Below are 16,441 nucleotides of genomic sequence, written 5' to 3'. Positions count from 1 at the left end.
TACCTCTTTTCCTGAAGAGATTCAAGATTCTGAATCCAGACAGGAGGATGAAGGACAGACCGATACAGGGTTTTCCCCTCAGATTTCTGATGCAGCTTTAGAGTAGAGCTCAGTTTTGACTCTCCCTGTGGGGGGGTTCTGTTTCTCTGAGACTTTCCAGAATATGTCAGTATTTTCAGTGAGAGAACAATGAGGATTCTCAGTCTCTAAGAAAATACTATGTGATGTTACAGAAGGAATTTCCAGAACCTGCACCCATTCCTCCAGTTTTGTCAGCTTTAGAAGATGTGTGTGTTACTGCCTGCAATTTTCTTGACAGTCAACCAGCTGCCCCTAAAAAGGCAGATAGGTTGAATAAAATTCCTCAGTCTTTTACATCTTTATACACTCTACCCAAACCTGATCAAGCAGCTATAGATTAAGTTAATTCTTCTGCTGATAAAATACTTAGTTAATTCTAATCCTTCTATTTCTGATAAGGATAGAAAGATTAATCGTAAGTATGAGAAAAAGCGTATGCTTCTGCAACTTTGATTTTCAGAATTTTGGATTGTCAGGCTGCACATATATTAAGGTCTGCCCTGGCTAATTGTAAAGGTATCCAGAATGCTTTGTCTGCAGTTTCATCTTGTGAGAAAAAAATCTGATTTAAATAATTTAATTTCTTTTACTTTTCAAGTCACTACTCATATACAATGTGTGTATGACTCTGATATTTCCTCCAGGGCTATGGCCATTGATATTATTTTGAGGAGGTCTGCATGGCTGTTTTCTCAGAACCTCCCAGATGGTGTTAAAAGTGATATTTAAAATTTTCCTTTTGATAGAAGTTTAGTTTTTGGCATCACTGCTGCAGAGGTAATTAAAAGTGTGATGAAAGGGGTAAGCTGATTTAGGGAATCTTTAAGATTTTTCAGCCCTCCTTTTCCAAATTTCCCGAAGAATTCTCTAACTCCTCTTACAGTTTTGGTAAGAAACAAAATAAACAGTCTCATCAAAATGCAGGTAAACAGATGTTTAAGGAGAAATGACAAGGGAGTTCCACGAAGAATTCTGGAAACTCCCAAAACCAAGGCCAGTCCAGCATGTCAGACTGACTGCTTTGACCCCCCTTCCCACCCTTGAAGCTCCTTTTTTCTTCCAGAAAGTCTGAATCTCCACTTTTCTCTTTGGCAACAGATAATTTCAGACATACTGGTTTTAAGATCATTTATCAAGATTACAGATGGTAGTAGGAGGTAATTCCTCATCTTCCAGAGCAGACTTTATTGTTTCCAACTGTCCTTCATCACATGCTGTCCGAGGGAGAAATAGAACCAGATCTTCCTTCCTAGGAGGGAAAGTGCTTTTATTCAAGGATGTTTTTAGTGCCAGAGAAAGAAAATGCTTGGAGACCAGTTCTGGATCTTACTTTCCTAAACCTCAAAAATAGCCAAAAACACAACATGCATACTATAAAGACATAAAAATAACAAATCGCTGCTCTGAGTTTGCGATAGTGCCCAAATTCAAAATGAAGTCCCTTTACAACCTGTTACTTCTTCCCCTTGAATTTCCAGAGAATACCAGAATTAAAAGATGCCTATCATCACATTCCTATTAATTTAGACTTCAGATGTTTCTTAGGGTTTTGTGTGTCTGAATCACAGTATCAGTTCTTTGCCTTACCCTTTGGACTATCCACTGCACCAAGTGCCAAGTGTGTTCACAAAGTGTCTAGTTCCTGTTACACATCATTGCATGCTAAAGGGTATACACATTTTTTTCATATTTAGACAGAGTCTTTTTCAAAGTGTCAGGAATCTCTTTTGGGTAAGTGATCTCTTACATAAACTGGGATTTCTAGAGAACATTCAAAAGTGTTTCTTGACTCCTCACAGGATTGTGTTTCTGTGATGTCAACTAGACACCACAGTTCAAAAAGCTTTTCTTCCACAGAAAAAAAAGTAGATCTGTTTCTAGATCTATTTCTATGTTTTCCACTCACACTTTGGTCACTGTGAGGGAATATCTGAGGATTTTGGTTCTCATGGCCTCTAAAGGTTCAGTGGTATTTGAAGTCTGTTTGGTCCTAGCACCAACACCCCTTGTCTTTTCATATCCAGGTGCGTGGAGTTTGTCAGAATGGAAATTACTTGCTGTAGATAACAGATATCCCTAAAACCAGGTCTCCCCTTCTCTGTCCCTGTTCCAAAACAGTTAGTCACCACAGATGCCTCAGACTTTGTTTTGGGAGCAGTTTCAGGAAGGATAACAGGACACAGTGTGTGGGACACCAAGGACAGATGCAAACACATAAATATAGAACAGACGCTTGGCCTGATCAAGTCAGTCAAATCTCTGAATCATCTTTGGTCACCAGGACCTCTTCAAGTTGCTGCAAACAAATATCACAGTCATGTCATGTGGTATATCAACAAGCATGGGAGAACCATAGATTGTACTGATTTTTTTTCTGTCTATTTAATTGTTTCATTGAATATTGTGATCTGTGTCTCTCTGCAGATATTTATGTTTCTATTTATTTGTTTCATAGAATACTGTGGTCTCTCTCTCTCTCTCTCTCTCTCTCTCTCTCTGCAGTAAGTGGGAGTCATTGTGTTTCACTTCATTGATATTCAGTGTTAAACTCTTAACCTAGAGGGCTTCTCTGTATTTATAAGTACTAGTTACATATCTTTGAATTTATTACTGCTCAATATCTGAGTTGTTTGGCTTTCTGCTATATACCTACAATCAACTGCATTACTAACTTAGTTAAGTACAAACCTGCAGTGTTAAAGATTGTACTGCATTTTATTTTTCTGTCTGTTTAATTGATTCATTGAATATTGTGGTCTGTGTCTCTCTGCAGTTATTTATTTTTCTATTTATTTGTTTCATAGAATACTGTGGTCTCTCTCTCTGCAATTAGTTTCTTGCTCTCCCTCCCTATTCTTGTTCTGGTATTAATCTTGGTGGCTTTGGAACTGCCCACCCCTCCTGTAAATTTGTGTTTGAACACCCCTCCTGGGTCTATCTGATTTGCTCACTCAACCAAGTACAGTGAGATCATATTTTGACTTCAGACACTCCTACCAGTCCTATCTGTTCATCTGTATCCCAGCTCTATCCCAGTCTTGTGTCACTAGCTCATTCTACCTAACACAGAGAGATCATTTGAGAAGGGTAAGCCACTTAGGTCCTTAACCTTGAATTATCTTCTGTTTCTCCTTTCTCCCTTTCCACTTTACAAAAAAAAATCTAAGCTTGTTTCCTGCCTTTCCTGTAACTAGTATAGTCCAGATACAGATTTGCTGTATCCAGGACTGTTTGCAAGTTTCTGAGTCCCCCAAGCCTTTCTGTGTTGGAGGGAAACCACCTAGCTTATCAGTGGGAGTGGTAAGCACTAGGTAGTCTATCTAAGACAAGAGTGGTTTCTGGCCCAGAAATTGTAGTTTATTGACCATTTGGGCAATTTTTCCATCTCTTTCAACTTCTGCTTTAAAAACCTGCATTTCCACTTGTTTCCCACATTTCCTGTAACTAGTCTAGTTCAGATACAGATTTGCTGAATCCAGGACTGTAAGCTTCTGAGCCCCCAAAGCCTTTCTGTGTTGGAGGGAAGCCTTCTAGCTTTTCAGTGGGAGTGGTAAGCACTTACCACTCCATCTACCACAAGAGTGGTTTCTGGCCCAGAAATTGTAGTTTATTCGCTATTTGGGCAGTTTTATCATCTCTTTTATTTTCTGGTTTAAAAGCCAATGTCTGTGCTTGTTTCTCACCTTTCCTGTAATTAATCTGGTCCAGATACAGATTTTTTTTTCAATAATTTTTCTTTTTCTTTTTACATTAATAAATGTCACAGATAAAAACCATCTTACAACATGACCTTATATATATATATATATATATATATATATATATATATATATATATATATATATATATATATGTTATACATTGATGTCAATACCACAAGATATAGGTTGTACAATTTAACTATTTACACTGTGTACATAGATGCTTTCACTGTTAATTCCACAGGTATACAGACAGTATATACATTCATAATATCCAAGTTATTATTTAATATCTGAACTTGTATGTGTTCTTCGGTTCCATTAGAGTGTATTTCTAAGTTGCTGTGTGATGAATTATGCTAATATGATATTAAAGGTTTGTCCCCAAATTTCTCTGGATTTCATGTTTTTGTTTCTTTTATCTATTACTATTTTATGAGCTAAAAGGTGTTGTATAGCTACTTGTTTAAAACCCTTCCAAGAGATATTTATCGTATCTAGCCATTTAGAAGCTATATACAGTTTCATTAGTAGGAAGATTGTTAAAAGTGTATTTGCTTGTTTTCTTGGTATGTTGGGTGGGAGAATGTGTTATACAGTGAATTCCCAAGTTAATGTTGATGTTTGATCACCCATTTTTTGTAATTGTACCTTGAGTGAGTTCCAGAATTTATAGACATTTACAACTCCAAATACATGGATTAAGTCAGCTATCTGGTCCTTACAGTGTGGGCAGAAAAGTGATTTTGATGTGTTAAATTTGTGTGGGATTGCAGGTGTAAAATATGCATTATTATTGATCATGAGCTGAGTGTATGCTAACTTTTTGAGGGGTATAATCTTCAGTGTTAGATTGATTGCCTGGCTTATTTGCTGATCATCTATGGATGGTTTAATTTTTCTCCAGTAGTTAGAAAAGAGGAGGTCTTTCTGGTATTTGATTTCATTTATCATTTTATATGAATTAGTAATAGTTTTCTTTGTTATGATAATAGTTTTCCAAAACCTGCTACAAGTTTCAGTGTCACTATTGGTCATAGTAGCATTTTGGAGGTAACTGGAACACAGTTCTTTGATTTGTCTTAGGATTATTATGTGTGATTTAGGGAGGTTTAAGTTGGTCCTCATTTCTTGTATTGAGCAGCTAAGGTAAGGATAAATATCTTGGATTGCTTTATCTTTCAGTCTGGGAAAAGGGACTATGTCCAGCATCTTATCGTTTATTTTTAAATTTGGGTTTTTATGAAGGGGTTGCAGTATTGTCATGGCTTGTCCACGGTTCAAGAATTGAAAGAGTTTTTGAGCTAAGTTGATAGAATGTTTTAAGGGCTCTATAATGTTATAAGTTTGTATTTCTTTCTGATTGAGGAATAGAAGTGCTTTGGGATTGAAACCTAGAGCTTTAATATATCTATAATAGATTGACACCCAAAGAGGAGACCAATTTTCCATTGACGGGTTATGTTCAGCTATTCTTAATATTCTGTTAGTGTTAATGATCGAGTAGTACATTTTAAAATCTGGTAAATTTAGTCCTCCTTTGTTTTGGGGGAGTGTTGATTTTGGATAGGAGATTCTGTTTTTTTTTTGGGTTCCCATATACATTTTGCTAGGAAGGTATGAATTTGTTTGAAGAATTTCTTATGTATTATTGTCTGTGATGTCATGAATATATACATTAGTCTAGGTAAGATGTTCATTTTGATTATTGATACTTTGGCCAAGAATGGTAGTTTTAGGTTGTTCCATCTTTTATAGTGTTGCATTATATTTTGCCATTTAAGGTTTACATTGTGTTGGTAGAAGTCTTTGTTATTCTGGAAAAAGGTGATTCCCAGGTATTTAGTTTCTTTTTTTATTTTTATTGTGTTTAACAATGGTATTAGTGAGATGAGTTTGGGTGTTTTTAGGGGGAAAATATTAGTTTTATTGAGGTTTAGTTTGTAGTTAGACATAGTCGAAAAATGTTCGATTGCAGCTATTATTTTGTTAATATCTGAATTTGGTGTAGTGCAGTATATGTTCAGATCATCCGCAAATGCAGTGAGGTATATTTTGAAGTTGTGTGTTGATGGAGGATTGTGGTATGTAATTTGTTTAATGTATAGAAAGAGTGGCTCTAGGTATAGGTTAAACAGGAAGGGTGACAATGGACATCCTTGTCTTGATCCATTTTTTATTAGAATCCTATCTGACCAAGTTTTATTTATATATAGAGATGTGTATGGGTTGCTATAGAGAATTTGGATGATCTGAATGACATTATTGGGTATATTAAAGTAGGGTAGTGTTTGGAGTAAGAATTCTAGGTTAACCCTATCAAATGCCTTGTGGGCATCCACTACCATTGTGTAGATGTTGATATTGTATCGGTTAGCATAAGATATTAGTGCATCTAATGTTAATGTATTGTCACTAGTCTGTCTATGTGGCTTAAAACTGGATTGTTCTGGGGAGATGATTTTCTCTATCAGATTTTTCATTCTGTTTGCAAGTATAGAGGTAAATATTTTATTATCTATATTTAAGGGGGAGATGGGTCTGTAGCTGTCGGGGTTTTTGGGGTCTGTGTGTTCTTTTAATATAAAGATGGTTTTAGAGGCATTAAAGTGGATTTCATTTATTTTATATTTTATTATGTAATTCAGTGTATAGTATAGTAGTTTGGCTATCAAGGTGGAAAATGCTTTGTAAAATTCTGATGTGAGTCCACCTGGACCCAGAGCCTTAAGCGCTTTTAAATGTTTGATTGTTGTAATAATTTTACTGATGGATATCAGTTCACTTAATTTTTTTGATGGTCTAAATTTAGTTTAGGGAATTTCAGTTTTTGAAGGAAAAGAGTTCTAGCTTCCTTTGAGGTTTGTAGTATTTGTGCTCCATATATTTGAGAGGATATTTGTTCAAATGTTTTAATAATATCTTCATTTTTGTGTAGTTTTTGTCTCTGTAGTTTATTTCTGATATATTGGAGGCATTTTTGTGTTGGGAGATAATTCTGGCCAGAGCTCTAGATGGTATTTGAGCTTCTTCTGCATTAAGTGGCTAACATTCTGACTTCATAAAAAGATAGGTTCCTGGTTTCTAACATATATAGATCCCTTTGCAGTTTTAAAAGTTTTGCTTCTGTTTGGCTCTTGGGGTTATTTATTATTCTTTTTCAAGATGCTCTATTTTCCCTTTCAGTCTATGCTCCTCTTTCAGTTGTATTTTTTTATAGTATGCTGCTTTTTTGATAAACAATCCTCTAATTTGTGCTTTGGTTGCAGCCCATTCTATGTCAGTTGGTACTTGGGAGTTAGTGATATTTGTAAGAGCTATTTTAGTATTGCTTCTGTTTCTTTTATTACATCAATTTTGGAAAGTAAATTAGGGTTTAATGACCAGTTATGATCCCTATTCTTTAAATATATCTTTTTGTCCCAGTTAATGTTCAGTGTGATTTTGGAGTGATCTGAAAAGAACCTGGTATGTATAGTTATTGTTGGGTCCATGTTAATGAATATGTCAGAGATTAAGAAGAAGTCTATCCTTGACCACATTTTGTGGCATTGTGAATAGAATGTGAATTTCCCTGTTTTATCTTCACTGTTCCCATATTTAAAAGGGTCATATAGTTTGAAATCCTATTTGAGTTCATTAAGGGCTAATGTGGCTTGTTTATTATGTGATTTGGTCAGATTCGATTTATCCTTTTCTGGGTTTTGATATGTGTTCCAGTCACCTCCAATCACTAGGTAGTGATCTTTAAATTGGTTTAAGGTTGGGTATAATGACATAAAAAGTGTTGTTGGTTATTACAAGGTGCGTAAACATTAAGTACCATTATAGGTTTTGGTATTGTAGGACTAGTAAATGTTACCTAACACCATCTTCCCTCCTTGTCAGCTTTGGTTTTAAGTATTTTTTCCTTAAATTGTTTTTTAATTATTATGGCCGCCCCAGCACTGTTTGTTTTTCCCTCTGAAGCTATGATTTAACTTATGCATTTCTTTCTGATAATTTCTGCCCATTGCTCTGCAGTCAAGTGTGTTTCTTGTATTAGTATGAGGTTGGCTGTGATTTGTAATGTAAGGTGTAAGAATAGTTTTCTTTTCTTCTTGTTTTAGAGCCCTTTAATGTTCCATGATTCTATTTCCCACATTTATTCATTGTGTATTCCTTAGATATGTCATGTATATAAGTTTTGTTATCTTTGTATGTGTTACTGTGTGATGGTTTAGGAAAGCATCTATTTATCCCCATCCCTACTCTGTGCCTAACCACTATATCCCTGGACCAGGAATAATCAGGGGGGGAGGATGAAGGTTCATCATATGGTTTACCTTTACGTCTAATCTTGAAATGTGTTTTCTTTTTAGATATAGATTTAACCCATAGTATCCCCCCTGTGTTACTATATACAATGCGGACAAAGCTGAACATACTAGTTCCCTCAACAAACACTGTTACTTAATGTTCCTAGCCTCTTCCAACATACTATTTATACAATTATGGTATTGCATTTAAGGTACATCATGTATTGTTTTTGTCTTGTGACTAATTCTTTCTAATAGTATTTTTTAAAACAGTATATTAATATACATTCCTCAGTAAATTATAGCAATATATGAACCATAGCAGTATTGATAAACAATCAATCTTGTCATTTTTACATTTTTCTTTCATTTGATTTCTTTTCCTCCCCTTTATTTATTCAGATTTTGGCCTTTTTTGGTGCCTGTAATGTTTTTCCACATCAATCTGTGTGGGTTATAAAATTTAGCCAAACAGTCCTTCTGCTATAGTTAGCATATTAAGGCTATATTTACATTATCCCAAGATTGTTAGGTTATTTTACTATTTTCCTGAGATTACTTCTCTCCAGGATCTTTTAACACATTTCAAGTATTTACTTAAAGCATTTAACATTTTTTCCCCAATATTAATCTATGGGCTAGTCTGTTTCTGACAGTTTATTTCTTGCCTATTATTTAAGGCTGGATTTTCATTCACCTTCACAGTACTGGGTGTACTGTTTTAGTGAATGGTTCAGTTCAACAGTACCTTATTTCTTCAAGGTTTTGCTTGCAGGTTGGTTGACACATATGGTGCAGCTTTCTTCTTTTAGCTGGTGCAGATCAATTTTTGTTTTTTAGGCAGTAAAATCTTTTGGAGCTTGCTGAGATCCATTTTGTCTGACTGATCTTCTTAATGGAGCTCTCAAAATCGTAGGGGGACTGATTTTGCAGTCCAATGTCCCAGGAGGAGGTTCTTTCCTATATTCATGCATCGGAAATGGCAGTTGATTTTTGGTTTCTACCCAGGCTGTACTTCCTTTTCCTATGTTCCTCATGGCTCACATTGTGGATTTAAGGGCCTAGACAGCAAGGGGAAGCTTTCAGAGTTGGATCTCAGCTAGAGTGCTCATGAATGGGGTTGTTTCTTCACCCAAGGGTCGTTTACGATTTTTTGTTGATTTATTTCGTTTCTGAAGGTGGAATTTGCTTGAAAACGGCCAGGAATGTCTCTTTTGCCTCTTTGGGGTTAGCAACCATGTATTTAACTTCTTTGATGTAGAAGATTAACTGGTTTGGATATTTCATCTGGAATTTGATTTTTTTTCCTATTAGGAACCTGCAGTATGGAGATAGTAGTTGCCTTGCTTGTCTTATTTGTATTGGGAGGTCTTGAGCAAAGGAGATTTTATTATTATTCCAGGTGAGTGAGCCTTTTTTCTTTGCTGCTAGTATGATTTTATTTACATCTTGATAGTTTAATATTTTAATATCGACAAGTCTTGGTTTCAGTGGTGTTTGCATTTCCCTCAGGGCTCTGTGGGCTCTCTCCATTGTTATTTGCTGTATTTCTTCAGGTTCCTCTAGCAGGAAATTTATTATTTGCTTGATTGTTGGTATTAGATTGTTATGAGGTACAGTTTCAGGTATTCCTCTGATGATGATATTGTTCCTTCGAGATCTTGCTTCTAGGTCTCTTATTTTTGCTTGTAAGTTTTGTATTTCTTTTTCATGGGTATTAGTTATTTGAGAAATAGAGTCTATTTTTATTTCATTTTCTATTATTTTGGAGTCAGATTTTTCCATTCTGGGTATTATTTGGCTGAATGAGTCACCAAAGGTTTGAAATTGTAATGATAAGTCCTTTATTGCTTGCCGGATAGGTAATAAGGCAGTTTTTATGTCTTCCAGATTAGCTGGCAGGTCTGTCTTGGATTTATTTGCAGTTTTAGAGTTTCAGTTTGTTTAGATGTCTTTTGTCTTTTTGAAGTTGTGTCTTTCTCAGGTGAGGCTAGTACTGAGAATTTGGTCTTAGTTGTTGTTGTTTCCATATTATTTTCCTCTTTTGACATCTTGCTGTATAGTGTTTTACCAATCTTGTAGTCAGATGCAGGGCCTTAGTACCACATTGCTTAAGCTGTTATTCAGAAATCTTAGTTAATCCTGCTGTTTCTGAGCTGAATCTGTCACTTTTTCTTCCTCTTTTGTTTGCTGGATGAATTAGTAGTAAATATCTACAGTTATTTCTGTATTATTAATTCTGCGTTGCCTTCTGGGTTTGTTTTAATCCAGGGTATATCAGAGAGCTATGTGATAGCAGTGTTCACAGAACAGCAGCCATTTTGAACTCCCCAGATACAGATTTGCTGTATCCAGGACTGTTTGTAAGCTTCTGAGATTGCCAAGCCTTTCTGTGTCAGAGGGAAGCCTTCTAGCTTGTCAGTGAGAGCAGTAAGCACTAGGTAGCCTATCTACCACAAGAGGAGTGGTTTCTGGCCCAGAAACTGTAGTTTATTGGCCGTTTGGGCAGTCTTTCCATCTCTTTCAACTTTCTGATTTTAAAGCCCACATTTGCACTTGTTTCCCACCTTTCTTGTAACTAGTGTAGTCCAGATACAGATTTGCAGTATCCAGGACTGTTTGTAAGCTTCCTAACAGTGCAAAGTCTGCTCTTCAACTTTTCCCTTAGATCTGCTAGTTCTCTTCTCTACTGCACGTTTACTAGCTTATTAGTCTAGCACTTTAACAGACTTCTTGTAGCAATTATTGTAGCATACAAAAGTGCTACCAGCACTAAACGTTCTACAAGGAAACAGCTTCAGTACTTATTATTAATGCCCACCCCTCCAGGCATGTCTAAAGGTCAGCTCTCTGTGCTTTCTCCAACTAACCTGATGAACTTGGGCATCCTGAGGCAATGTAGCAACTGCCTCATGTACACAGACAGCCCTGTCCTCTTACCTCCCAACACTCAGACATGCAAGAGATGCACTTATATATCCAAATTGGAAGCCACCCACTCACCAGCCAACACTGGAATAGCTGGTCAAGAGGAAAAGGTCAACATTTGCACCACACCACATGGAACACATAGCCCTCCAGAGCACACACCAGCACTGCCTTCACATAAAAACACAAACCACACACCCACCTTCGCGGAGGCTTTCAATAAAAATCTACCCAAACAGCAGAGACCTCCAAGGCAGAAATGCATGCAACCACCACATCACAACACTAATCACGGGACACATAACTCTTTTAAACAGTGTGCCCCTCAACCAAAGCCATTAAGGCAAAACAGCATGCCCAACACACTAGTCATAGGTGACTCAGTAGTGAGGCACACTGATGTCCCACTCACTATGTTGAATAAGGAGAAAGTAACAGTCAGCTGCCTGTCATGTGCCAGGATCTGCCAAATAACACACGCACTCAGGTGCCTCAACAACAGGTACAAATATGACTCTGTCATTGTACATGTGGGTGTGAATGACCTAAGACGTACCTCCCTGGACTACATGAAAAGTGACATGGAGGAACTCTCAGATTATGTTGCACAGGCGTATATGACCCTAGCCCTGAGCAGCATTCTACCATCACCCAGTGTGATGCCACAGTACAAGCAAAAAAATGAATAATTTCAACAATTTGTAAAGTTTCTATTGTCATTCTAAGGGGATCCATATTATTTGTCTGCCTGGGATGACATGATTCATAGGTTCATAGGTTGGTACTAGGCTATCGGCCCTAAGGCCTATGCAAGCCTAGCCATAAAAATTCCCTGGAAATTTTTTCCCACAATATTTACTTCTCTGGGCCCCTGTCTAGCAGGGCGACTGACATGATCCCCGGGGTGAATTTCCTATCTCCCATCCAATCATCAAGGTTCCTTTTGAAGAGGGCCAATGACGTGCTCTGCTTGACATGTATGGGCAGTCTATTCCAGAGTATGGGGAGTCTCTGGGTCAGGAACCTATCCCTCCAGCATGTTTTGTTCATTCTGATGATAAGGTTTAGATCCCTGTGGCTCTGAGGGATTGGGATTTCTTTAAGTGGAGCATGTCCAACAGCTCAGGGTTTGACATGGCCTTGTATGTTAAGCAGAGATCGCCTCTGAGTCGATGATATGCCACAGAGTATAGCTGGAGGTTTTTTAGACGGTCAGCATATGGCATCTGCTTTAGGCCTGTGATTCTTTTAGTGAGGTATTTCTGTGACCTTTCCAGCTGTTGCAGATGTCTTGTGAGGTACATACCAAATGGGGCATTATACTATATAATAGGTCTAATGAGGGATAAGTACAGTGGGACAATGACCTCCTTTTTTCTGGATGAAAAGCCCTTAGTGATGAGGTGTGCCACGTAGAAGGATTTCCTGACTGTTGTGGCGATGTGGTTATCGAAAGTGAGACCACTGTCCACTTGTGTCCCTAAGCCTCTCATCACACTTTTGATGTTTAGTGTCCTGCCACCTATGTGGTAGTTCATGGGTACATGTTTTTTTCCAAAGGGGATGACTATACATTTCTTGGCATTAAGCTTGAGCCCATGGCTCTGGCACCAGGCATCTGTTTCTGTAAGGCCCTTTTGTAGAATATCCACATCATTTGGGGATTCAATAATGGCTCCCAGTTTGCAGCCATCTGTGAACTTTGTTAGCCAGAGTCCCTTAGTGTTGGCCTGTACTTCAGAGAAGTAGATGCCAAACAAGAGTGGTCCCAGGACTGAACCCTGAGGTACTCCACTTGTCACTTGTCTGGAGCTGGATTTGGAGTCGGCTACTTTTACAGTCTGGGTTCTGTCAGTAAGCCAGTTGGCAACCCATCGAGTGACTTAGGGATTTATGCCCAGCTTAGTAAGTTTATCTATGATTCCAGAGTGGGGGATGCTGTCAATGGCCTTGGTGAGGTCCAGATAGGCTGTATGGACCTCCTTACCCTCGTCCACAGCTCTGGAGACCGACTCAAAGAAGTCAGTCAGATTCAGGAGACAAGATCGGCCCTTCACAAACCCAAACTGGGTGGGGTCCAGTGTCTGGAGGTTGCCAATGTCTTTGTTTATAAGTTCCATGATAATGCGTTCCATGCCCTTGCAGATTAGGCTTATCAGACTGATGGGAAGGTGGTTCCCAGGATCCAAGGTGGATCCTCCCTTGTGGAGCGAGATAACTGTAGCTGTGTGCCACTCAGTGGGCACGAAGCCTGAGGTGAGGCTATGATTAAACATGACACTTAGGTGGGGTGCCAGTTCATTTTGTAGTTCATGTAGTACACAGCCTGGGATGTCATCTGGTCCCATGAATGCTGTATTCTTAGCTTTGGAGAGTGCTGTTTCTACCTGTGTGGCTGTGATTATCGGAATTTGGCAGTCTTTTGGTATTGAGATGGGCCCTTTAGGGGGTGAGATGGGAGTGAAGTTGGCACTAAATCGATCTGCCAGGATATTGGCAATATCCTTGGGATCAGTATATTTAATGCCATTCTGTTGTAGTTCAGAGCAGATCTGAGCATTGCCATTTAGATTCTTGACATAACTATAGAATGCCTTGTGGTTGTCTTGGAATCTTTGGCAATTTTATTTTCGTAACTAGCTTTTGGGGATTTTATGAGGGATCTCAGCTTCTTACTGAGGCTGGTGAGAGAGTTTTTTGCATCCTGGGATTTTCCTCTTTTCTGCAACAGTTTCTTCCTTCTGTTGTATAGTTTGTTTATAGCAGGGGACCACCAGATTGGCTTCCTTTTTTTGGAGAAGAACATCTTGGTTCTATTTGGGATGGCACGATTCATGCACGAGTGGATGTGCTCGTACAGTGCCTTAGTATAGGATTGACAGACCTCGATGCTTTGTCAGAGATGACCTGCATCTGTCATCCCTGGGCTTCCGGATACTGGCCAAGGCTCTTGCCACTCCTATAGTGCATTTTTTAGGCGGTGTTCAAAAGACCAAATTACCACCTTAACAGCTACAAACAAATGCAATCTGAGGGTCATGCTGCTCAACACTAGAAGTCTAAATTTCAAAGTGCACTCACTCAAAGCACTCTTTAAAATGGAGAACAACGACATTTGTGCTGTAACAGAGACCTGGTTCAAGGCAGCAGAAAGCACCCCTGCACTACCAGACTATAACTCCTTCTACACCTTTCAGCCCCAGAACTTGGACTGAAGCTCCAAAGGCAGTGGTGTTTCCATATTCATAAAGGATGCGCACACCTCCAGACTGGTAGCCCAACATAATGCATCAGAGATATTTCAGGTGCAGCTAACATTGGGTAAGACAGCGATTCAGGTCGTAGCCTGCTATAGGTCCCCCACCATGTCCCAAGACTCGCAGTCCATGTTCCTAAGCACCCTGGAGAATATTAGGGTCCATTCTAACACTCAAGTACTGGGTGAATTGAACTACCCCTCCATTAACTGGGAAAACAACTCGTACCAATACACTTGCCCAACATTTCCTGGAATTCATTAATTCCAATGTCCTGGACCAGCTTGTTCTTACCCCCACTAGAGGTAGCAACATCCTTGACCTGGTCATTACTAACATGGGCAGCCATTGCTCTCCACCGGTAGTCAACTCCTCCCTGGTTAGATCTAACCACAAACTAATCACCTTGGAAATCCACATCCCTCCCACCCACCCACAAAGGTAACCACCATGAAAAACTTCTCCAAAGCTAACTTTGTGCTCCTAAAAACAGAGGTAGCTAACTTCACGGCACCCATGTAAATGGAGAATAGTTGCATAACCACCGAATCATACACCAGTTCACTGTACAAACATGTACACGAATGCATGTATCTCACCATACCTAATAGAACCAAGATGCTCTCCTCCAAAAATAGGAAGCCAATCTGGTGGTCCCCTGCCATAAACAAACTCTACAACAGAAGGAGGAAACTGATGCAGAATAAGGTGAAGTCCCAAGACTGGAAAAACTCCCTTATCAGCCTCAGCAGAAAGTTGAGATCCCTTATCAAATCCTCTAATGCTAGCTATGAAAACAGAATTGCAGCAGATAGTAAAGACAACCACAAGGCCTTCTATAGTTATGTAAAGAATTTCCATGGCAATACCCAGATTTGCTCTGAGCTACTGCACAATGGTATCTCCTATACCGAGCCAACAGATATTGCCAATATATACTGTCCGACATATTCAGTGCCAACTTTGCACCTCTCTACCCTCCCAAAGGACGTATCACATTAACAGTAGATTGCCAGGCACCCAGTATTACTGCTGCACAGGTTAAAACAGCACTGTCCAAGGCCAAGAATACAGCTTCTGTGGGACCTGACAATATCCCTGACTGTGTTCTACATGAACTACAGAGTTAACTGGCACCTCAGCTGTGTGCCCTGTTCAGTCACAGCCTCACCTCAGGCTTTGTCCCTACCGAATGTCGCACTGCTACAGTCATCCCTCTCCACAAAGGAGGAGCGAGTACAGACCCTAGGAACTATCGCCCCATTAGCCTAATGAGTCTGATATGTAAAGCTATTGACTGCATCATCATGGACCTAATAAACAAGGATACAGGGAATCTCCAAACTCTGGATCCCACACAGTTTGGTTTTCTGAAGGGTAGATCATGCCTGCTCAACTAGGTCAACTTCTTTGAGTCCGTCACCAGAGCTGTGGATGAAGGCAAGCCTACCTTGATCTGGCCAAGGCCTTTGATACCATTCCCCACTCAGGAATCATAGAAAAACTCAGTAAGCTAGGCATCAACCCCTATATCACTAGGTAGGTTGCAAACTGGCTCACAGATAGAATCCACAGTGTGAAAGTAGCTGACTTCAAGTCAGACTGCCAACCAGTCACGAGTGGAAACCCACAGGGTTCAGTCCTGGGTCCTCTCCTGTTTGGTATCTACTTCTCAGAAGTCCAGGCCATTACGAAGGGACTCTGGCTGACAAAGTTCGCAGGCAATTGCAAGTTGGGAGCTATTATTAACTCCCCATGTGATGCTGACATCCTACAGAAAGGCCTCACTGAGACCAATGACTGGTGTCAGAACCATGGCCTTAAGCTCAATGCCAAAAAATGTGTCATCAGCCCCTTTGGGAAAAACCCGGTTCCCATGAATTACCACATCAATGGTAAGTCCACTGAACACAGAAGGCATTTTAAGAGATCTGGGAACACAGGTTGACAGCAACCTCTCTTTCGACCACCAGATTGAAACTGTGGTCCGAAAGTCCTTCTGTGTGGCACATCTCATTGCTAAGGGTTTTGCATCCAGAAAGAAAGAGGTCATTGCCTCCCTCTACTCTTCCCTCATTAGGCCAATCATCGAGTACAATGTCCCATTTGGCATGTACCTCACTAGACACCTGCAACAACTGGAGAGGCCACAAAATTACCTCACAAAGAGGATTCT

The sequence above is a fragment of the Protopterus annectens genome, chromosome 14.part0 (assembly GCF_019279795.1).
Source record: "Protopterus annectens isolate FY-2018-M chromosome 14.part0, PAN1.0, whole genome shotgun sequence".
In the NCBI taxonomy this organism is placed as follows: domain Eukaryota; kingdom Metazoa; phylum Chordata; order Ceratodontiformes; family Protopteridae; genus Protopterus; species Protopterus annectens.
The sequence above is the reverse complement of the archived record's forward strand: the minus strand, read 5'-3'. Positions refer to the sequence as shown.